The sequence below is a fragment of the Schistocerca americana genome, chromosome 7 (assembly GCF_021461395.2).
Source record: "Schistocerca americana isolate TAMUIC-IGC-003095 chromosome 7, iqSchAmer2.1, whole genome shotgun sequence".
NCBI lineage: Eukaryota > Metazoa > Arthropoda > Insecta > Orthoptera > Acrididae > Schistocerca > Schistocerca americana.
In genome coordinates, this window is record NC_060125.1 from 548,237,015 (window position 1) to 548,252,020 (window position 15,006).

General features: G+C 38.1%; 2 protein-coding genes across 3 annotated transcripts in view; one reads left to right on the plus strand and one right to left on the minus strand.

Annotated features, from left to right (window-relative positions):
* LOC124622262 (elongator complex protein 1) overlaps positions 1-15,006 on the plus strand; it is a 159,660-nt gene that overhangs the window by 144,133 nt on the left and 521 nt on the right. The gene's annotated exons all lie outside the window — the stretch shown is intronic.
* The window catches only part of LOC124622264 (odorant receptor 67c-like), a 109,903-nt gene that overhangs the window by 15,407 nt on the left and 79,490 nt on the right, over positions 1-15,006 (minus strand). The window lies entirely within an intron of this gene.

Below are 15,006 nucleotides of genomic sequence, written 5' to 3' on the forward strand. Positions count from 1 at the left end.
CTGCACTAGAAAATGAACATATTTTTGAAAATAGTATTGCCCCAGTTTAGAAATATTGTAGATCCAGAGCTGATGCACAGAGCATTCTGAGTTGTAATGTGGAGATGGGTAGTCTCCACATGACCCGTGTTTACATTTAGCGATTTTGGGGTTTCCTATTCATTTATTGCTCTCATGTCAGATGAAAACAAAATTGATTTCTGTGGCCAAGATCTATCACATAATTACGGTAGGCTAAAATATGTTACTAGCTTCAGATTTTATTTTATTTCCATCTTTCTGACAGTCAAGCATTAATTGTCTTGCAGAACAATGAAATTCTTTTTGTCAGTTTGCTAAAGAAATTTGGCTTTAATTAATCTTTTCTACTGAGGCAATCAATTTATTTGAAACGAAGTGTTTAATTCAACACTATTGGCTAGTTTTAACTGTTTGCTGTATTTCAAGTGCACGTTTTCATCTTCTAGCACACTTGGCATTATGCCGTAATGAAGAAGCAAACCTGAGGTAATACAGTATTGGTACTCCAAAAAAATTTACTCCTGAATTTGGACATACGAATGTGTACCTTAAGCTGAATTACGCATTTTAGTATGGTTCACAAAATTCCAATGCTCTTGGAGTATCCTCTAATGTCTTTTAGGACATAATGTAAGATCTTTTAATGTTTTACTCATGCGAACATACACGCTTCCTGCGTCGTCATAGCTGCGCCAGCGTGGTGACACCTGTTATCTGTGGCTCTTTGGCTACTGCTGAAACGAACCTGTTTCTAACAGATCACGGGAAAACACTGTAAATGATTGTTTGAAAAGCGTTACTTTCAAAATAAATTCGCTTTTACGCGAGATGAACCATTTGTGAGAATGTATGATGAATTTCTTAAATCACAGAGTGTTTGAAAATCAACTCTTTGTGAGGATGACCATTAAGAATAATCTCAAGCCCAGAAAATCAGACATTTATGACATCGTTAAAAATTTTACTGGCACTTATGTAACACACACAAAAAAGATCAACATTATGTGGGAAAACTTAGCTTCTCTTGCAGCTTATTAATCTTCGAAACTAATATTAAATGTGAAAGCTTTTCTTTTCTTGTAGCAACACTTTGTATATTAATTTAAACCATTAACTTTTCCTGTTTGTGTTTCGTGCTACTTAACAGTGATGTCACTGTTGGCTGACTACATCACATGTCCTACGCTCTGAATGTCCGCTGTCATTAGCTGGTGAGATCACGTGACATGAGCTATGACAGGCTTACTAAAAGCACACCGCAATCTTGATTTCAATGCATCAGAAAGTAACATGCGGTCTTTGCTGGAATTTGAACTTATACTTTCGTAACAGAGAAATATTCAGTGTACATGTTGCTGCACAGCAGACATCTTTCCAAAAAGTGTTTTTTTCCCCCCCCCTGAATTTCATTTCCTAAAGTGCCATAATATTCTGCACAGGTCTATAAAACCATAGCCATTCAAAGGATTGATAAGTTTTACTGCTCTGAGGAAAAATATAGTCGTTCTTAACATGAAAAAGTGTATTTTCACCCGGGAGAAAGTGTTTATTTAACTGGGAAATTTTTTTCCTTGTCAACGTATACACACTGTATTGGTTTGCATCTCAATGAGCTTTGCCACAAGGGAAGCATTTATAAGAATGAATGTTTGACCATGTGGTCTAGTGGTAAAGCACGTACATGGAAACTGAGAGGTCGCAGGATCATGGGAATTTTCAGTCTGTCTTTAATCTATTCTTCACATCTCAGTGATGTGGGAGAGTCACCAGGAGTGGCACATGGTTCAGTTTCCATGTTATGCCGTAGGTGCCCTTGCTCTGGTTGTATAAATAGGGTAGATTAGAGACACAATAGCCACATAAGCGGCATCCATTTGAAAGACCTGACCATTGAACCACAGAAAATTATCATCATCATCAGAATAAATTGAGGACTGCCAAACAGTACTGTGTCCTATAGTGAAATCTTCTTTTGTTATGTATGTTTGACATCACAGAACTCTGGCACAGTTTAAATAGCTACTAGTTGTGATAAATTGTGTTACATAAATTTTACACTTGGGAGCCTCTGGCACTCGTTGCAGCTGGGTGCACTGAGGGGCCACTTATGTGACATATGCTTTAAACCAGCCCTGAATACAGGTCCATGCACTGGAAGTTTCTGACACAAATTTGTACATTGTGTTTAATCGGTTAAGTCATTACATAGGATGTTTAGTGCATAACACACACACACACACACACACACACACACACAAACACACACACACACACAAATCAGTCCTTGTCTCTGGTTTGTGCTATTTTTGAAGAACACCAATTTGCTTTTGAAGAACGCTATATCATCAAAACCTTAAATATATAGCAGTCTTCTTGTTGCGCCTGTCTACAATTCAGCACCCCCTTTTCATAATATTGTTATTATTCCACACTGTACTTTCCATTGTTTGTACCTTATTTGGTGCATGTGGACTATTTACAACATAACATTTACCTATAGTGGTCTTTGTTATTGGAGAACAATACCATATTAACCTGGCCTTCAACAAATAAGTGAATGAGTTCTATTGTTGCATTATAATTATGTAGGGATCTACAAGTTCTCTTGCATCATCACAAAACATTTCCATTGAAGCAAAATAGCTTATGACAAAACAAATTCCTTCATAGTTAGCATAGCATAAAATGATGAACAAACACATTGCTGTATACACAAGAATAAGTGAAACTAATCAACACACAGATTAGTAGTGACACAGTTGCCCAAAGAGGAAACCTGATGGCCTTGTGGGCTGGTAGTGATGTTGCTGATATTTTCTCCACTGAGGTCTTGTAAAGAGACCTGTAAATCTGTACCTATGGATACGTTATGAAAATTTAGACTTCACCTTGGTACTTGAGTGTCATCACTAAAGTGCGAGTCATTTATATTGGCGGCAGAGTTTAGGTTCGTTCTGCGCATCTGACGTCACAAAACACAGTCAGCCAATGAACAGAGAATGACATTGCCAGATCTCGACTGCAGAGCAGAGCATGGACGAGTGTCTTCAGTTTTAGAACCGTTCAGTCATAAATAAAGTAATAGAACAAAAGCAATGTCTTGATAGCAGACTTTCTTTTATAGAAAGTTTAGAAAAAGCGTTCTTTATACCAATTGCTTCATATTCTATTAATTGATTAAACCATACAAGCAATAAGACTCCTAATTCAGGCGATAGCAAGGAAAGGTGTCTGTATCAATCTCACGAACCGCTTTTTCGCAATAAAGAACAGCGGTAATTGTGTATTTCCTATTGTACTTCGACGAAATGTTAGTAATTCATAGTCATACCAACAGTGTTTGTCAGTATTTTGCGTGACCTGTTAAGTGTCCTCATGGACTTAAGTTACAGGACGAGCTGCGTTAGCGTAACGGTTAAGGCAATGGGTTAGTAAGCGAAAGGTGAAGAGTACAAACCTTGTGCGGAGCTTAATATTTTCTTTATTTAAAAACAATATCAAAGTGTCTTACTTCACGAATTTTATTCATTTGAATGCAATTTTTTGACATTTCTAGTGCTTTGTCTCTTCATTAACCCTTTCCCTGCTGCAGACACGTGCTCCCCGCATTCCGCGCTGTGCGCGATTTTGTCATCACTGCACTGCTCGCCTGTGCAGACACATGGTGTTCACACAGTCACGAAAGATGGAATATTTCTCAATATTACATACAACACCTATGTGGTACTTAAATTAAATGAGATATTGTTATACAGTAAATTTTATATGAAATTTAGGTATCTTGTCCACATTTCATTCTCAACATTGTGGCAACTAAAATCAACCATACGGAAAGTATACTCTATGGACTTTTACCTCTGCAAACTCTTCAAAATTTCGTGCAATGGTTTACTATATTTAATGCTGCATAATAACTGCGTTGAACATCGAAACAAAATTAAGTCATTTATGGGGGGAAGGTATCAGTCAAGAAGATGTGTAAAAATCTAATTTTTGGGCCAAATAGTTTTTGTGGAATCGAATGATAAGAGTGTCAAAGCAGTCGGAACACCATGTGTCAGCATAGGCGAACAGTGCAGTGTTAAAATTGCGCGCAGTGCGGAATGCGGAGAGCACGTCTCTGTAGCAGCGAAAGGGTTAATGCCGCCGTGGTGGCTTTACTTCATAAACTGCACACTCCCCCCTAAACGTAAGCTTGCGAACTATGCTATACTATGGCGCTGCTTCTCTTGGCGCGTGCGTCGTGTGCAACTGGCAATGCAGCAATCTCCCGCGTCTGGGCGGGCATGCGCGAGCCGCCAAGATAGAAGAATTGAACTATAGTAGCATTACTCAAAGCCTCTCTTATGTGTCTCTTAGAAGAACGAACACCTCATTAATTGCTAAATATTCCACAGTTTTCCACATGCTCATTATGGGCAATGTCAGCAACTGTATCTTGAATGATACTTCAAGCACGAGGTCCAGGATAACTTAATTGAAAACTGCTGAACTGATTGCAATGACTGCAAGTATTTTATCTTATCAAAAGGAAAAATCGCTTGAGAAAACTGCAAGGGCATGGAATGGATGACCACTATTGAGGAGACAAAATTACAGTACTACCAATACATACACACAAAGTACAAAAATTGTCCTAGCTTTCAGAACTATTGTTCTGCTCTCGGGAAGGAAAGAAGGATAGCTTGGGGAAGGTTAGCAAGGAGGGGCAATTCACATAAACCTCAGGATGGGAGAGACCCGCTTGTTTTGAGGACAAGGGAAATCTGAATAGATGGCACCCCTTACCTTGACAACAGGTGGATCCCTCTCATCCTGGAGTTTGAGTTAACTATCACTCTTTTTTAACCTTTCAAAAAGTATTGTTCTTTCCTGCCTGAGGAAGAAACTAAAAGATCTTAAAGCTAGAATATAACAATTACATTCCATTTAGGATTTTCCATTGTTTGAAAGCTAGAATATTTTGTTGTACTTTTTACTTGTCTATCAGCAGTACAGGAATTTAACCTTATGAAAGTAAGTACTTGCCTGCCAGTCTGTCCCTTTCCATATGTTATCCTGTTTTTACATTGGTATTTATAGGACATTTCTTATGGTTGTGTTTGTCTCTGTACTTGGTACTCCGACTGTGATTCTGTTGTCACTAGAGGTCTGCGCGGATAAGAAAAGTGCAATCCGCATCTGCAAGGTCCTAATCCGCATCCGCAAGTTCCTTATCCGCATCCGCATATATTTAAGTTTTGAATGAATAATTAATAGTAATAGACAGTAGTAATTAGAATTATGGTATCTAATGACATAGTTATTGTTAGGGTGCCAGTTCTGCGACAACTTAACTACTTTTGAATTATTAAATCACAGGAAATGCTCTATACCTACTCTAAAGCAGACCATTCGAAACAGGAAAGTATTGGCGCTCCGGAGCACACACAGTGGTAGCTTGGATCTCGTGAGATTGGAAACGCTATTTGAAAAAATAAAATTCAATGTAATAGTATTAAATGATGAAAATGCATGTGTAGAAACAGTTATATTTCGCTGTTCTTGTGCCAAGGCAGCTGAGAATGACAATGGTTTTAATCTGTTACTAGCACATTGCATCATTTACCGACAGTTTTTTTGTACTCACTGCTTGGATGTGTCAAATTTTGAAGCCATTCATGTCAGCTGCTGATTATATTATAGCTTACGCATTCAGTCCTCGTCATTTCCAGGTGAAAATATTTACAGTATCGGGCCTACACTGCAAAACGCTGGCGCACCTGTGAAAAACTTAAACTGCCAGCAATAATTGACGTTGTCTGGAAGAAATAACTCTGCTTCCAAAGAGTGACAACAAAATTAGTGGTTATGGAAATGAGGAGTCCATTTAGCTTTAGCTAAAAATACGATTGAAATCTCGAACCTCACCTTTTGGCTGATTTATCGAATTAAGACCTAGCGATAAATGAAATGACTGTTTCATTCGCAACTAAACAAAGTTTTTCACACTTTAAAACATCCTCAACATTGCAGTAGTTCCCTGTTAAGCAATACCGAGTTACAGTTAAAATCTTCAATTTTGTTACGAATTTCAGCCCTTATCTTCACTAATTGGCTGATAAATTAAAAGGCACATTATTATTTTGGATGATTGAATATTTTGTCTGTTTTCAATGTGATCAGAATAATCTTTCACGGGCTATCGCAGTCACAGGTTGTTGGTGGACGTCAGCCGTAGTTTGAAGTCCAACTTGTAATTAATTACAAGGCCCACCGTGCCACCGCTCCGGTTGGACTGTTTCACTATTCACAAAGAACGACAATGCTTGGCGGCTGCAAATGTTACTGTAGTGCACGCAAAAATTTAGGTAGGCATTTATGAAATCATCATTACCTAGTTCAATAATATTGATGTGTTAGCTGTTGAACGTTCTTGTTGCTAAGAGTAAAAACTTAAAATTGAGCGCTTTAATATGAAAATTACAACAAAACAAATTGCCTGTTAAATATTTCCTTCTTTTACCTAATGCCGCTTAAATGTTCTTGTTGGGAATAGTAAAAATACTATCAATATGTCGAGGAAATTATACTATAAATATTACAATAAAAACTCACAGGTTTCAGATTAAATATTTTCGTCTTCTGCTTGCTTCTGATTCAAATTCTGTAAAAGAAAGAATCAGATGACAAAAAAATTGTAACTAATTCAGATAAGCCCAAAAAATACAGTGAAGTAAGAGAAGCTGTACAAGGACCTTTTTACTTTGGAAGATTACTGTGCAGGAACATGATGTCATCAATCGTCTGTGGCTTCAAAGACGTGCGTCGGTCCTGCATTATTTGTCCCGCAGTAGAGAAGTTCCTCTCAGATGGCGCGCTGGACGCTGGAATGCAGTGCACAAAGTATGCGAGTTTGGAAAGATGCGGATAGACGTTTTCACGTCCATACTACCAAGTTATCAGGTCGATGCCTTCCGACAATTGGACTTTATCATTCGTATATCTGAGAATTTCGTCTGACGCAAAGTCAAGATGCCTCGTCGATTCATCGTCTGAGGAATCTTCAAATTCATGAAAAAGTACGTCAGACTTCTGTTTTTTTTTGCAGGAATTCCAGATGTTATTTCCTCCTTATCTTTTAACTGTGGACAATTTCTCGCAACATAATTTTTCGCATCCTTTACAACTACATCTTTTTCGGCACTGCTAAGAAATTTTAGGTTTTTATATTTTGGATTCAAAAACGTTGCAAGTTTATGGGTTACTGTTATGTCCCATTTGCTGATTGAAATAGATTTGGCTGTACTCTTTAAATCTATCAGAAATGGGCTGTCGCCATCATTTTTTTCAAGGAAGAAGAGAAATTTTAACTTCCACAACACACATAAATAGAGTGTAGGGGTTTTGGAGGCTTCGAGGTCACAAGAAGCTATTTTAAATGGTGTCAGAAAGGTTATTATATCTTCCAACATCCTCTTGTCTATAGAATCAATCAAATTATCTTGATTTTTCTCTGACAAAATTGACAGAACTTCAAACCATTGTGAATTAATAGATTCAAACATATCCAATTTACTGTTCCATCGTGTGTCTATATCTCCTTTCAGTGACTTCTGAAGACGATTCTGAAGACCAGATCTTTTAAAGAAAGTTGTGATAGCTCGACAGGAATTTATTAGTCGCTGCACGTCACTCTTCTCATCATTCGCGTCTCCTCGAGTCTTGTGCTCCAGCACAGTATTAAGAATGTGTGCTGAGCACAAGTGCCTCTTGTATTGGCGAAGTGCTGCCACAATATTTGGACCTCTATTTGTAGCGAACACGATGTTATTCACAGCACTGAATAAATCGAACAACCGTAGTATCTTAATTAATTCAAGTTTAATGTTTTCTCCTGTTTTTTAAATCTCACTCTCAAAATTTCTGGTGCACAACACTCGATCCTCAAGTTTCACTTCTTCATAATTAACATAATGTGCAGTCACTCCCATATAGTTTATTTTACGGTACGAATTAGTCCATAAATCGACAGTTAGTGCTCGACCTATATCTCTCAATATATTCTTCACTTCTGCGGAGACAGTTTCACACAGACGATCGGCCGTTTCCTTCAAATTTCTGGATATGGTGGTTGGATGAGGTAGCAGTTCCTTAGCACTCACTGCACCGTACTTGGCCCCCACATCAATTAGAAACTGTGCCGTGTCGAGAAACCCAGATCCACATGCAACTTCGAATGGTAAAATGTCTTTGCTGACAAGATTGATAAGTTTTTCTGTTGCGGCTGTCTTGAAATTTGGCGGAACTTCAGGAACTTTCACGTCTCTCTTGGAATTTAAATAAGTCATTATGCTACTTTGTTCAGCCTCACACGAATGTTTTAGCAAATTTGAAGTTCCACTTTTGTGTTCAGTGTAGGAATATACTTTTTTACATGCAAAACAAGCCACTATATCTTTTATCTTTTTGTTGCCATCAAATATGTATCCAATTTTTTTCCAAATTGGCGATTTCAATTTGTTTTCCTTCAGTAATGTAAAATCACCTTTTTTCACCTTACACGAAATTGTATCCATCGATATGGTGTTCATTTGAAGAAAGAACTCTCACTGATATTTGCTATGATGCACGTTGTCACTTGGCCACTACAAAGCACTAACTGAAGGCAGCGGAAAATTGCAGCGGGCTTCTGTATGGTAGACAGTGGGCAGGTTTGCCGCCCAGAGAGCACTTCACAGGCCACACACAAGACACGGTCGCGGAAACGGATTAGGCGCAGGTCTCTTGGGTACAGCTACGTCGGTCGTAGCCAGGGGCTGAGGACAACAGACATCCGCTCTACCCGGGCCCTGCAAGATTCCAAGAATGTCAACAGACTTGAAGTTTTCAACTAACATTGCAACATACGTACTGGGCCGATGCCATTATCCGCAGATGACCCACAGATATCCGCGCCGGTCGCGATTTTATCTGCCAAGTAATAAATAACGCGGATATCCGCATCCGCGCAGACCTCTAGTTGTCACTCATTACACTAAATTCTGTATTTTATATATAAGAAATTCTGTTTAAGCAATGGAAAATCCAGGATGGAATGTAACAATACAAGAGAAGGAAAGTTGCTACTCACCATATAGCGGAGATGCTGAGCCGCGATAGGCACAATCAAAGATTCACACAATCATAGCTTTCGGCCATTAAGGCCTTTGTCAGCAGTAGACACATACACACATGCATACACACACTCACGCAAGCGCAACTTGCACTTTTGTGTGTGTGTGTGTGTGTGTGTGTGTGTGTGTGTGTGTGTGAATCTTTTTATTGTGCCTATCGCGGCTCAGCATCTCCGCTATATGGTGCGTAACAACTTTCCTTCTCTTGTATTGAGACATTCTGTTGAATCATTTTGAAGTTGTACTGGCATGAAGACAAGTTTAGTAATTTTATGGAATGTAAATAACTTAAACAGTAAAAGTGTAATTGTTCCATATGGGGCAGCCATGGTGTTCTACTACAGCTTACTTACAAGCAGATAGTCCAGTCTGACATGTTGAAACCTTCTCTGAAATTTTTTATATGAGAAGACTACACTGAAAAAAGCACAATGTCTAAATCTTATCTGCTAAGACACACTGCAAAAAAATGTTGAAAATTGCCAAATTCATAACTTCCAGGCAGCTGGAGAATACCTCTGCCAGAGCTGTAGCAGACAACATATGTGCAGCATGGCAGGCACACATCATTGGTTGGCAGCACATCAGTAAATAGATAAGACAAGACAATGCAATTTTGATTTGTAAAGCGAATTTCAGTTCTCATTGATAGTTTCTCTGTCACAGTTGTCTGCAGTTACTATTCATTCGAATTTGCATAAGAATTAGCAGCAGTTGCTAATAGTATCTGTCTTTCTGCAGGTTCCAGAGATTCACAGTAATGTGGAATCAAATTAATATTTTCAACCTTGCAAAGATGAAATATGAAGAGTGTGGTATGCAGTCAAAATAACCTACTTCTTAAGACCTGCATATGAGTTAGTTATTAGTTAATGTCTGACAATCACTCAGATGATATTGATGTTTCATTAGAAATTGTGGAAACGTGAGGAGAAACAGGAAATAACTCAGACAGTTCCATGAATTGTGGTTCGAATGAGATTTGTTGTGCTAATTAAAGTCCAGAGCAAAAATAGAGCACCGTACAAGCCCAAAAACAATTGAACATAAGCAGTGTGCGACAAAAGCAAACTTGCAAAAGTATTGAAGATAAACTATTAAAAAAAATTAGAACTGTTCGTGAGAGTCAGTGCACCATTACTGAGGAAAATCCACAAAACCGGGCATTCTGAATTGCAAGTGAGATGAACATTAGTGATTTCCAGCCTTCTTCGAGCTGATTAAACAGATTCGAGAAAGGAAAAGGAAGTCTCAAAATTACGAAGTTTCCTTCAAGTAAACTTTCAGAGGACATGTCATTCATAGGTAATACTGAAAAGAAATTCGCAGCAAATGTGAAGAAAAAAACTTCTCGTTATCCCCTAAAATGCTGTCTATAATGCCAGTCAGTCAGGTTTTGTGTGTTCAAACTGTACTTTGTCATTTTGAGTGAAAAAGAGTCGTTTGTGCAGTCAAATGCCATCACACATTCATACACAACAATGCCAGTGATAAGTATCAGAATATTCCTGATTCCAAGGCAAATTAGGACCAAAAATTTAAAAAAGTACAGTTTACTTGCAAAAATCTTGTAATCTACCTAGCAAAATCTGGAAAAATGGGAGAGAATAGTTTTCATTGTTATATCCAAAACATCCTCTTAACATTTACAGAAAATGATTCATTGATTTTGTTGGACTCTTTGACGTGGACATAACAACAACACCTCTGTCTTTAGGACGACAATGAAAAGATTATTAATACAATGGGGATTCCCTGCAGAACTAACATTGTGATTCAGCCTCTCGATAATTTCAGGAAATTGTCGCATAACACAATTTCTGAAAGTTCTTTCTCACTTCAGGTTTATCAGCAAAACAGTGTTGTTAAACAATGTTTTTTTGTTTGCATCACATTTTATGAATTTGATTAAGTATGAACTCTGCCATACACAATATGCAGAATAACAGCCACCATTTCTTACTCCATTCCAGGTCTGTATAAACAAAACTGTGAAGAGCCTGAATGCATTAATTGTTCTTTTGCCAGGTGTGCCTGGTGTAAGGAAAACGTTTACGTTCATCATCCAGTAGACTTTTCGTATTTTTGTGACATTACAGGGAATAAAGAAGAAATTGTTTCATTTTTAGTAAAATAAACATTATTCAAAAATTATCATAAGCACTGTGATACATGATTTGTTATAAAATATTAAAGTCCGGATTGATTCACCATATACAATTTACGTTACTCGTGGTCTGGGTTTGAAATGAGCTGACCCCACCCCTCCCTGGTGAACCTTACACAGCCAAATCCTCTTTCCTCCCTGAGGAAGTAGCAATTTGGTTTCAATTGACTAAAGAACACATGCAAATTTGTGGAGTCTGTAAATAAATGTTGGTTTCATTTTGAACAGATTAATGTGGTACAAGTTTATATGCCAACTAGCTCTGCAGATGATGAAGAAATTGAAGAAATGTATGATGAAATAAAAGAAATTATTCAGATAGTGAAGGGAGACGAAAATTTAATAGTCATGGGTGACTGGAATTCGAGTGTAGGAAAAGGGAGAGAAGGAAACGTAGTAGGTGAATATGGATTGGGGCTAAGAAATGAAAGAGGAAGCCGCCTGGTAGAATTTTGCACAGAGCACAACTTAATAATAGCTAACACTTGGTTTAAGAATCATGATAGAAGGTTGTATACATGGAAGAACCCTGGAGATACTAAAAGGTATCAGATAGATTATATAATGGTAAGACAGAGATTTAGGAACCAGGTTTTAAATTGTAAGACATTTCCAGGGGCAGATGCGGACTCTGACCACAATCTATTGGTTATGACCTGTAGATTAAAACTGAAGAAACTGCAAAAAGGTGGGAATTTAAGGAGATGGGACCTGGATAAACTGAAAGAACCAGAGGTTGTACAGAGTTTCAGGGAGAGCATAAGGGAACAATTGACAGGAATGGGGGAAAGAAATACAGTAGAAGAAGAATGGGTAGCTTTGAGGGATGAAGTAGTGAAGGCAGCAGAGGATCAAGTAGGTAAAAAGACGAGGGCTAGTAGAAATCCTTGGGTAACAGAAGAAATATTGAATTTAATTGATGAAAGGAGAAAATATAAAAATGCAGTAAATGAAGCAGGCAAAAAGGAATACAAACGTCTCAAAAATGAGATCGACAGGAAGTGCAAAATGGCTAAGCAGAGATGGCTAGAGGGCAAAGGTAAGGATGTAGAGGCTTATCTCACTAGGGGTAAGATAGATACTGCCTACAGGAAAATTAAAGAGACCTTTGGAGATAAGAGAACCACTTGTATGAACATCAAGAGCTCAGATGGAAACCCAGTTCTAAGCAAAGAAGGGAAAGCAGAAAGGTGGAAGGAGTATATAGAGGGTCTATACAAGGGCGATGTACTTGAGGACAATATTATGGAAATGGAAGAGGATGTAGATGAAGATGAAATGGGAGATACGATACTGTGTGAAGAGTTTGACAGAGCACTGAAAGACCTGAGTCGAAACAAGGCCCCCGGAGTAGACAACATTCCATTGGAACTACTGACGGCCTTGGGAGAGCCAGTCCTGACAAAACTCTACCATCTGGTGAGCAAGATGTATGAAACAGGCGAAATACCCTCAGACTTCAAGAAGAATATAATAATTCCAATCCCAAAGAAAGCAGATGTTGACAGATGTGAGAATTACTGAACTATCAGTTTAATAAGCCACAGCTGCAAAATACTAACACAAACTCTTTACAGACAAATGGAAAAACTAGTAGAAGCCGACCTCGGGGAAGATCAGTTTGGATTCCGTAGAAATACTGGAACACGTGAGGCAATACTGACCTTACGACTTATCTTAGAAGAAAGATTAAGCAAAGGCAAACCTACGTTTCTAGCATTTGTAGACTTAGCTTTTGACAATGTTGACTGGAATACTCCCTTTCAAATTCTAAAGGTGGCAGGGGTAAAATACAGGGAGCAAAAGCCTATTTACAATTTGAACAGAAACCAGATGGCAGTTATAAGAGTCGAGGGACATGAAAGGGAAGCAGTGGTTGGTAAGGGAGTAAGACAGGGTTGTAGCCTCTCCCCGATGTTATTCAATCTGTATATTGAGCAAGCAGTAAAGGAAACAAAAGTAAAATTCGGAGTAGGTATTAAAATCCATGGAGAAGAAATAAAAACTTTGAGGTTCGCCGATGACATTGTAATTGATATAAAATGTAGACTGTCAATGGCAAGGAAAGTGTTTCTGAAGGAGAGAAATTTGTTAACATCAAGTATAGATTTAAGTGTCGGGAAGTCAGTTCTGAAAGTATTTGTATGGAGTGTAGCCATGTATGGAAGTGAAACATGGACGGTAAATAGTTTGGACAAGAAGAGAATAGAAGCTTTCGAAATGTGGTGCTACAGAAGAATGCTGAAGATTAGATGGGTAGATCACATAACTAATGAGGTGGTACTGAATAGGATTGGGGAGAAGAGGAGTTTGTGGCACAACTTGACCAGAAGAAGGGATCGGTTGGTAGGACATGTTCTGAGGCATCATGGGATCACCAGTTTAGTATTGGAGGGCAGCGTGGAGGGTAAAAATTGTAGGGGGAGACCAAGAGATGAATACACTAAGCAGATTCAGAAGGATGTAGGTTGCAGTAGGTACTGGGAGATGAAGAAGCTTGCACAGGATAGAGTAGCATGGAGAGCTGCATCAAACCAGTGTCAGGACTGAAGACCACAACAACAACAACAACAATGTGGTGAACCTCATTCTTCTCAAACATCATTCTGCATGTTGTTCAAGAGTGTATGTCTTTCTCAGAATCTGCAAAATGCTTGTCCTCATGGATCCTTAACTCTTTAAGTCATAGATCTTGAGCTTCAAAAATATTTGCGTAAAAAGTTGTGGCTTGTGGATGAATTTAGTAGTGAGCCAGAAGTGGTGACTGTTGCCATCATTTATTGATGTGACAGCTCATGGGAACATATCTCATATTGTTTTTGGTGATTTGTGCCACATCAGATGTCACACCATCTCATTGAACTGTGCAAAGCTGGTATCTTTGACAGCACAATTCTGAGAAAGATAGTCATTGAGTATTTTCATATAATGCTCAGATCTCACCATAATAGCATGCCTGTTTCCACATTCAAAAAATTCTGTTGGTCCTAAAATGCAAAATGAACAGTGTCCAAGTCATGCTTTTAACCTTCCTTTGCAAAGGTAACTGGTGTTCAGTAACCACAGGTTTTCTTCTGGTCAGTATCTAAATTTTTGTTTTATGATATAACCATTTAGTTGGCTATGGACTTCATAATTTTGATGTTATTGTGTTTGAAAGAAGTTGTAGTTGTGTGATACTCATTTATAATTTGTGCAAAGTATTCTCATTTTTGCTAAATCAATTGTTATTAATTGTTGGACAATTTTCATTCGGAATGGATGAAAATGCTTTGCTGTATGTAATGTTCTTCTATTATACAATTTCCTTTCCTTTTCTTCTCCACCTTTTGGGAACCGATAAATGCAATACAGGATATCCACCCTCGCCATTCCCCTAGTGTTTGTGTGTGTGTGTGTGTGTCCCTCCATTCTTTATTTTGCATTAAAAAGTTACTTACATCAGTGTGTTTTATTAGAATACAGCCCAAATCTCTATTTCTTACATGCATGTAAACTGTTTCAACTTCGGTTGGTGGTCATCAACATTTTGTTTGTCGTCATTATAATCAGTAAGCAATTGTACTATTGGTATTTTTCATGAATTTATTCTTCACTGCTCGAATTTGTGGCACTTAGATGCCAAGATCTGCCTTGATTAGAATAATGACACACACATGGTGA